Source organism: Oncorhynchus gorbuscha, unplaced genomic scaffold, assembly GCF_021184085.1.
Source record: "Oncorhynchus gorbuscha isolate QuinsamMale2020 ecotype Even-year unplaced genomic scaffold, OgorEven_v1.0 Un_scaffold_953, whole genome shotgun sequence".
In the NCBI taxonomy this organism is placed as follows: Eukaryota; Metazoa; Chordata; class Actinopteri; order Salmoniformes; family Salmonidae; genus Oncorhynchus; species Oncorhynchus gorbuscha.
This window is the reverse complement of record NW_025745893.1, coordinates 210001-220000: the sequence shown is the minus strand read 5'-3', so window position 1 is coordinate 220000 and position 10000 is coordinate 210001. Positions and strand designations below refer to the sequence as shown.

At 48.0% G+C, this 10000-nt stretch overlaps 1 pseudogene; it reads right to left on the bottom strand.

The window, feature by feature from the left end:
* Nucleotides 1–10000, bottom strand: part of LOC124020851 — a 165062-nt pseudogene that overhangs the window by 27774 nt on the left and 127288 nt on the right.

Below are 10000 nucleotides of genomic sequence, written 5' to 3'. Positions count from 1 at the left end.
TGGTTCGAGCCCTGAATGTTGATTGGCTGACGGTCGTAGTATATCAGACCGTATACCACAGGTATGACAAAACATGTATTTTTACTGTTCTAATTATGTTGGTAACCAGTTTATAATAGCAATAAGGCACCTTGGGGGTTTGTGGTGTATGGCTAATATACCACAGCTAAGGGCTGTATCCAGAAACTCCTAGTAGCGTTGTGCTAAGAACAGCCCTTAGCCCTGGTATATTGGCCATATACCACACCTCCTCGGGCCTTACTGCTTAAAATATATAATGCTGACAGTGTTAATGATCTTCTTCCTGTCATATAACATATACATTCTAACCTACATTAAATAGAGGAAATACACATTACATTTCCAGACCTGAGCGATATCAGGCATCCTCAAACTGCACTCCAAAATGTTACAAAAGCACTTGACAATATCCCCCCCCAAAATCCTATGTAATCTATCACCATGAGACACCTGCCAGTGAAATGAACCCTCTCTCATTGTATTTTATCCTGGTTCATTGTTTTACATAAAGAACATTCCTGACAGAGGCCTGTTCCGGAACATTCTCTCACTTCCTTCTTATAAACATCAGGGTGACTTGTGACATAAGGGGGCCTCAATCTCAATTCATCTTTCCTCACCTCCTTCTCAACTGTATAAGAGTAGAAGGTCAGAGGGGGAGGGGCTATGTACCTTCTCCTTCAATGGGTTTTGAGAAGGAGGTGAGGAATCAAGGTAAGATTATTTGAGAAAGAACCAAGACGTCCTCTTCCCTCCTATTCTACCTCCTCCTCTATGTCCTCCATCTCATCCTCCACCTTTTCCATCCTTCTCATCCTCCTCCTCATTCCCTCCTCCTCCTCCTCTACATCCTCCATCTCCTCCTACTGCCCCTCTTCCCTCCTTCTCCCCCCCTTCCTTCCTCCTCCTCATTCCCTCCTCCTCCTCCTCTACATCCTCCATCTCCTCCTTCTCCCCCTCTTCCTTCCTCCTCCTCCCCCTCTTCCGTCCTTCTCCTCCTCCTCCTCTCTACATCCTCCATCTCCTCCTTCTGCCCCTCTTCCCTCCTTCTCCCCCCCCCTTCCTTCCTCCTCCTCCCCCTCTTCCTTCCTCCTCCTCCCCTCTTCCGTCCTTCTCCTCCTCCTCCTCTACATCCTCCATCTCCTCCTTCTCCCTCTCTTCCTTCCTTCTCCTCCTCCTCCTCTACATCCTCCATCTCCTCCCCCTCTTCCTTCCTTCTCCTCCTCCTCCTCTACATCCTCCATCTCCTCCTTCTCCCTCTCTTCCTTCCTCCTCCTCCCCTCCCTTCCTCCTTCCCCTTCCTTCCTCCTCCCCCCCTCTTCCTTCCTCCTCCTCCCCCCTTCCTTCCTCCTCCTCCCCCTCTTCCTTCCTCCTCCTCCCCCTCTTCCGTCCTTCTCCTCCTCCTCCTCTACATCCTCCATCTCCTCCTTCTCCCCCCTTCCTTCCTCCTCCTCCCCCTCTTCCTTCCTCCTCCTCCCCCTCTTCCTTCCGCCTCCTCCCCCTCTTCCTTCCGCCTCCTCCCCCTCTTCCGTCCTTCTTCTCCTCCTCCTCTACATCCTCCATCTCCTCCTTCTCCCCCCCTTCCTTCCTCCTCCTCCGCCTCTTCCTTCCTCCTCCTCCCCCTCTTCCGTCCTTCTCCTCCTCCTCCTCTACATCCTCCATCTCCTCCTTCTCCCTCTCTTCCTTCCTCCTCCTCCCCCTCTTCCTTCCTCCTCCTCCCCCTCTTCCTTCCTCCTCCTCCCCTCTTCCGTCCTTCTCCTCCTCCTCCTCTACATCCTCCATCTCCTCATTCTCCCTCTCTTCCCTCCTTCTCCCCCCCTTCCTTCCTCCTCCTCCCCCTCCCCCTCCTCCTCCTCCTCCCTGTTCCCACCTTCCTCAGACTAAGGCAGAGGAGGTGTTCTACACCTCGTTCTACACGTACTCTACGGAGAACACCTGCCACCAAACACAATCAGATGTTAGAGGTCTGGGGAAAATACCACGGCTCAATGCCTCTGGACTCTGGCCAGCATGTAACAGTTCACCTGAGTGCAGTGGGATGTGATAACATAACCCACAACTTACTGCTGGGAGATGATACAATCTGCTGGTATCAGACATTCATTTGGGCATTGTGTGTAGCTACAACATCTAATCTGCTTGGTGTAAACGCACGATGAAAACCTTCAAATGTCTTCAAACCAGTTTCTCTCTGTGTCTCACTCTGTGTCTCACTCTGTGGTCTGTCTCTGTGTTCTGTCTCTGTGTCTCTCTCTGTGTCTCTCTCTGTGTCTCTCTCTGTGTCTCTCTATGTGTTCTCTTTCTGTGTCTTTCTCTGTGTTCTCTCTCTGTGTCTATCTCTGTGTAGTTAAAAGCAGCAGTGGAAAGTTTCCCAGACATCACTTACAGTGTTCTTCTAAAGTCAAGCCAGAGAGGAAGAGCAACATTAAAGACTTTAGACATCACCCCTTCCCCTCCCCTCCTTCCCCCACCACTCCCCTCCTTCCCCCTCTCCCCTCCTTCCCTCCCTCCTCTCCCCTCCTTCCCTCCCCCTCTCCTCTCCCCTTCCTCCGCCTCCTCCCCCTCCTCTCCCCCTCCCCTCCCACTCATCCTTGTCCTCTCCCCATCCGTCCGTTCTTTGTGTCACTAGGACAGTTCTTGATTGGCCGCCAACATCCAACCAAATCCTGCCCTGACCTCACATACACTACAGCCCAGCTATGGAGAGAGACCCTCCAGCTCTGGGACAATCAGGCTATAGACTACAGCCCAGCGATGGAGAGAGACCACCAGCTCTGGGACAATCAGGCTATAGACTACAGCCCAGCTATTGAGAGAGACACTCCAGCTCTGGGACAATCAGGCTATAGACTACAGCCCAGCTATGGAGAGAGACCTCCAGCTCTGGGACAATCAGGCTATAGACTACAGCCCAGCTATTGAGAGAGACCCTCCAGCTCTGGGACAATCAGGCTATAGACTACAGCCCAGCTATGGAGAGAGACCTCCAGCTCTGGGACAATCAGACTATAGACTACAGCCCAGCTATGGAGAGAGACCCTTCAGCTCTGGGACAATCAGACTATAGACTACAGCCCAGCTATTGAGAGAGACCCTCCAGCTCTGGGACAATCAGACTATAGACTACAGCCCAGCTATGGAGAGAGACCTCCAGCTCTGGGACAATCAGACTATAGACTACAGCCCAGCTATGGAGAGAGACCCTTCAGCTCTGGGACAATCAGACTATAGACTACAGCCCAGCTATTGAGAGAGACCCTCCAGCTCTGGGACAATCAGACTATAGACTACAGCCCAGCTATTGAGAGAGACCCTCCAGCTCTGGGACAATCAGACTATAGACTACAGCCCAGCTATGGAGAGAGACCCTTCAGCTCTGGGACAATCAGACTATAGACTACAGACCAGCTATGGAGAGAGACCCTTCAGCTCTGGGACAATCAGACTATAGACTACAGCTCAGCTATTGAGAGAGACCCTCCAGCTCTGGGACAATCAGGCTATAGACTACAGCCCAGCTATGGAGAGAGACCACCAGCTCTGGGACAATCAGGCTATAGACTACAGCCCAGCTATTGAGAGAGACCCTCCAGCTCTGGGACAATCAGGCCATAACCTACTTCAAAACGGTTACCATTTAGTGGACAACTGAACCCACACTGCTCATGCTTCTCTTTATGAGGAGACGAGAACCAGTATTGTCCTTGTCCTTTTATACAGAACGCTCATCGGTTTGGTCCAACACAGATGAACATTGAGTGTCCATATTTAATATCACAACCAGTATTCACCCACCTCTCCTGGAGACACGCGGCAGGCTTCATCCTGAAGGGAGAGGGGCTGGCTGACAGGCAAGGCTTTTGGTGGGTAGGGGGGAGCTGCGGAGGACCACAGCTGGAGCTGGAGACAGGGATGGGGACAGGGGTGGTGGGTGGAGGACGGCAGGCTCTGGGTGGAGGTATGGAAGTGGGTGTAGAAGGCGGTGCTGGCTCTGCTTGGACCATGCTGCTAGAGAAGGGGACCTGGGGGTTAATGACAAGATGGGACAGCATTAGTTTAGCTTCAGACACACCTTTACTAAAGATAAAACCAAGACCTGGGGATTAATGACAAGATGGGACAGCATTAGTTTAGCTTCAGACACACCTTTACTAAAGATAAAACCAGGACCTGGGGATTAATGACAAGATGGGACAGCATTAGTTTAGCTTCAGGCACACCTTTACTAAAGATAAAACCAAGACCTGGGGATTAATGACAAGATGGGACAGCATTAGTTTAGCTTCAGACACACCTTTACTAAAGATACAACCAAGACCTGGGGATTAATGACAAGATGGGACAGCATTAGTTTAGCTTCAGACACACCTTTACTAAAGATAAAACCAAGACCTGGGGATTAATGACAAGATGGGACAGCATTAGTTTAGCTTCAGACACACCTTTACTAAAGATAAAACCAAGACCTGGGGATTAATGACAAGATGGGACAGCATTAGTTTAGCTTCAGGCACACCTTTACTAAAGATAAAACCAGGACCTGGGGATTAATGACAAGATGGGACAGCATTAGTTTAGCTTCAGGCACACCTTTACTAAAGATAAAACCAAGACCTGGGAATAATGACAAGATGGGACAGCATTAGTTTAGCTTCAGGCACACCTTTACTAAAGATAAAACCAAGACCTGGGGAATAATGACAAGATGGGACAGCATTAGTTTAGCTTCAGGCACACCTTTACTAAAGATAAAACCAAGACCTGGGGAATAATGACAAGATGGGACAGCATTAGTTTAGCTTCAGACACACCTTTACTAAAGATAAAACCAGGACCTGTATTCACAAAGCATCTCACAGTAGAAAGACATATGTTTTATTGTCACATACATTGGGTAGGGACAGTGAAATGTGTTGTTTTACAGGCTCAGTGCCGCCCTCCTGAAGTGCGTTGCTCAATGGCACATCAGCAGATTGTTCATCTTGTCAGTTCGGGAATTCTAACCAGCGACCTTTTGGTTACTGGTCCACTGCTCTAACTGCTAGACTACCTGCTGCCCTGTAAGAGAGCTGATCTTGGATCAGTTTGGTCTTTTAGATCAGATTGAATAGGTTGATATGGTCAGGCAGGACCTGATCCTAGATCAGCACTCATACTCTGAGATACTTTATGAATACAGGTGTATTACACATAACATTATGGTACTGTAGTACATCACGCTACAACTTGGGGCTTCAAATATGTGTTGCATTATGGGAATTGTAGTTAATCACGCTCCAACCTACCTGGGGCTGGGTCTGGGCTCCGACTGGGTGCAGCGGGACCGGGGGTGGGACAGTGACAGGGGTCAGGTGAAGGTCGCGGCTGGGGAACACGGACTGCTCTTTGGTCTGCCTGTCAGAATATTCAACCTTCTCCTTTCGACGGTAGAGGACCTGAGAGAAGGGAGAGGAGAGGAGAGGAGAGGAGAGGAGAGGAGAGGAGAGGAGAGGAGAGGAGAGGAGAGGAGAGGAGAGGAGAGGAGAGGAGAGGAGAGGAGAGGAGAGGAGAGGAGAGGAGAGGAGAGGAGAGGAGAGGAAAGCTTTGTTTGCTATTGGAATGAAAGAGCAGTTCACAGCAAACCCTATGGACATCACAACACTTCCTCATTCCTTCTTTCTGTTGCCAGTCACCTCAGGTGTCCTGCCTGCTTACAATGAGTCCCCACTGGTCTCAATTCCAGGTGATTAGCCTTACGGCAGAGCTAATTCTGGAGTTCTAATGTCACTGTCTGCAGGCCCTGAGGTGGCATGACCTCAGAGGACCCGCCAGCCACAGAGAGAGAGAGAGCAGTGAGACCCGGGTTCAATCTTGGATTCACACTAGATCATTATATATATTGTGATATTGAGATATTGAGATATTGTGACATTAAGATATTGAGATATTGAGATATTGTGACATTGTAAGATTGAGATATTGTGATATTGAGATATTGTGACATTGTAAGATTGAGATATTGTGACATTGTGATATTGTGATATGCATGCCCTCTTGTGGATGTGAAACATAGTTATGTTGGAGATGGCTGAGTGATATAGTCTACAACATGGGAGATGGCTGAGTGATATAGTCTACAACATGGACAATAACATGGGAGATGGCTGAGTGATATAGTCTACAACATGGGAGATGGCTGAGTGATATAGTCTACAACATGGACAATAACATGGGAGATGGCTGAGTGATATAGTCTACAACATGGACAATAACATGGGAGATGGCTGAGTGATATTGTCTACAACATGGACAATAACATGGGAGATGGCTGAGTGATATTGTCTACAACATGGACAATAACATTGGAGATGGCTGAGTGATATAGTCTACAACATGGGAGATGGCTGAGTGATATAGTCTACAACATGGACAACAACATGGGAGATGGCTGAGTGATATAGTCTACAACATGGGAGATGGCTGAGTGATATAGTCTACAACATGGGAGATGGCTGAGTGATATAGTCTACAACATGTACAATAACATGGGAGATGGCTGAGTGATATAGTCTACAACATGTACAATAACATGGGAGATGGCTGAGTGATATAGTCTACAACATGGACAATAACATGGGAGATGGCTGATTGATATAGTCTACAACATGTACAATAACATGGGAGATGGCTGAGTGATATAGTCTACAACATGTACAATAACATGGGAGATGGCTGAGTGATATAGTCTACAACATGGACAACAACATGGGAGATGGCTGAGTGATATAGTCTACAACATGTACAATAACATTGGAGATGGCTGAGTGATATAGTCTACAACATGGGAGATGGCTGATTGATATAGTCTACAACATGTACAATAACATGGGAGATGGCTGAGTGATATAGTCTACAACATGTACAATAACATTGGAGATGGCTGAGTGATATAGTCTACAACATGGGAGATGGCTGATTGATATAGTCTACAACATGTACAATAACATGGGAGATGGCTGATTGATATAGTCTACAACATGTACAACAACATGGGAGATGGCTGAGTGATATAGTCTACAACATGGGAGATGGCTGAGTGATATAGTCTACAACATGGACAATAACATGGGAGATGGCTGAGTGATATAGTCTACAACATGGACAATAACATGGGAGATGGCTGAGTGATATAGTCTACAACATGGGAGATGGCTGAGTGATATAGTCTACAACATGGGAGATGGCTGAGTGATATAGTCTACAACATGGACAATAACATGGGAGATGGCGCCCTCCTGTGGAATCCAGTAATGTTGCACGTCCTCTTTGAGCTCATAACAGTTTAGTAACAATAGCTAATGCATGGATTGAATTGTATGCACACCAAGCAGAATGTAAACACAGCACAGCATCACTTCCTGCTAAATAAAGGTTACAGATATACACAGAAATACCCCTGTAAGACATTCAAAGCCCACTTCCTGCTAAATAAAGGTTACAGAAATACACAGAAATACCCCTGTAAGACATTCAAAAGCCCACTTCCTGCTAAATAAAGGTTACAGAAATACACAGAAATACCCCTGTAAGACATTCAAAAGCCCACTTCCTGCTAAATAAAGGTTACAGAAATACCCCTGTAAGACATTCAAAAGCCCACTTCCTGCTAAATAAAGGTTACAGTAATACCCCTGTAAGACATTCAAAAGCCCACTTCCTGCTAAATAAAGGTTACAGAAATACCCCTGTAAGACATTCAAAAGCCCACTTCCTGTGCAATTAGCATGTTGTTCCTGTTAGGAAGAAGAGTTAACAACCTGAACTCGGAACTAGGGGTCATATCTTGTCTGTGTCCTAAGGGCCCTGGTCTAAAGTAGTGCACTATATAAGGAGTAGGGCCCTGGTCTAAAGTAGTACACTATATAGGGAATAGGGCTCGGTCTAAAGTAGTGTACTATATAGGGAATAATGTGCTATTTGGGATTCACACAGGATGTGACCCCTGGTTACTGGATGTGACCCCTGGTAACAGGATGTGACCCCTGGTTACAGGATGTGACCCCTGGTTACTGGATGTGACCCCTGGTTACAGGATGTGACCCCTGGTTACTGGATGTGACCCCTGGTTCCTGGATGTGACCCCTGGTTACTGGATGTGACCCCTGGTTACTGGATGTGACCCCTGGTTACTGGATGTGACCCCTGGTTCCTGGATGTGACCCCTGGTTCCTGGATGTGACCCCTGGTTCCTGGATGTGACATCTGGTTCCTGGATGTGACCCCTGGTTCCTGGATGTGACCCCTGGTTACAGATTGTGACCCCTGGTTACAGATTGTGACCCCTGGTTACTGGATGTGACCCCTGGTTACAGGATGTGACCCCTGGTTACTGGATGTGACTATTGGTAACAGGATGTGACCCCTGGTTACTGGATGTGACCCCTGGTAACAGGATGTGACCCCTGGTTACTGGATGTGACCCCTGGTTACTGGATGTCACCCCTGGTTACAGATTGTGACCCCTGGTTACTGGATGTGACCCCTGGTAACAGGATGTGACCCCTGGTTACTGGATGTGACATCTGGTTCCTGGATGTGACCCCTGGTTACTGGATGTGACATCTGGTTACAGATTGTGACCCCTGGTTACTGGATGTGACATCTGGTTCCTGGATGTGACCCCTGGTTACTGGATGTGACATCTGGTTACTGGATGTGACCCCTGGTTACTGGATGTGACATCTGGTTACAGGATGTGACCCCTGGTTACTGGATGTGACCCCTGGTTACTGGATGTGACCCCTGGTTACTGGATGTGACATCTGGTTACTGGATGTGACATCTGGTTACAGATTGTGACCCCTGGTTACTGGATGTGACCCCTGGTTACTGGATGTGACCCCTGGTTACTGGTTCAGGTTTTTTTGACACGATGGACCCACTAACTGACCACATTGCTATTTGGGACACAGCCTTTGTGACCTCTGACCTCTATTAAGTGACACAGCTTTAGGGTTTTAACTGGCTAATCATCCTCAGGCTAGCAACCAACCACAGCATCTGTCCCAGGGGCTATCAGAGGTCTGATGATGTCATGAGCTTACGAACTGATGACCTCATGTCCCGCCCACTTCGCCCTTCAGCCAATCGGAGTGCTCGCTGATCATGTGTGAGCCAATTAGAGCGCTCTGGGATCATGTGTCAGAGTGGGAGAAAGCCTTCACATCCTTGACCACAGGCGGTCATAGCTGATCTCTTCAAATCTCCTACAGATCCTCTCTGAGACACACACACACACACACACACACACACACACACACACACACACACACACACACACACACACACACACACACACACACACACACACACACACACACACACACACACACACACACACACACACACACACAGACACGCAGCCACACACAGATCCCATTCACAAAGACACCACCTTTCACAAACAACCTACTGTATCTTCACAGAGGATGTTGTCTGACTGTTGCTATGTGTTGATAGGAGAGGATGTTGACTGACTGTTGCTATGTGTTGATAGGAGAGGATGTTGACTGACTGTTGCTATGTGTTGATAGGAGAGGATGCTGACTGACTGTTGCTATGTGTTGACAGGAGAGGATGCTGACTGACTGTTGCTATGTGTTGACAGGAGAGGATGTTGACTGACTGTTGCTATGTGTTGACAGGAGAGGATGCTGACTGACTGTTGCTACGTGTTGACAGGAGAGGATGTTGACTGACTGTTGCTATGTGTTGACAGGAGAGGATGCTGACTGACTGTTGCTATGTGTTGACAGTGGAGGATGTTGACTGACTGTTGCTATGTATTGACAGGAGAGGATGTTGACTGACTGTTGCTATGTGTTGACAGTGGAGGATGTTGACTGACTGTTGCTATGTGTTGACAGGAGAGGATGCTGACTGACTGTTGCTATGTGTTGACAGGAGAGCATGCTGACTGACTGTTGCTATGTGTTGACAG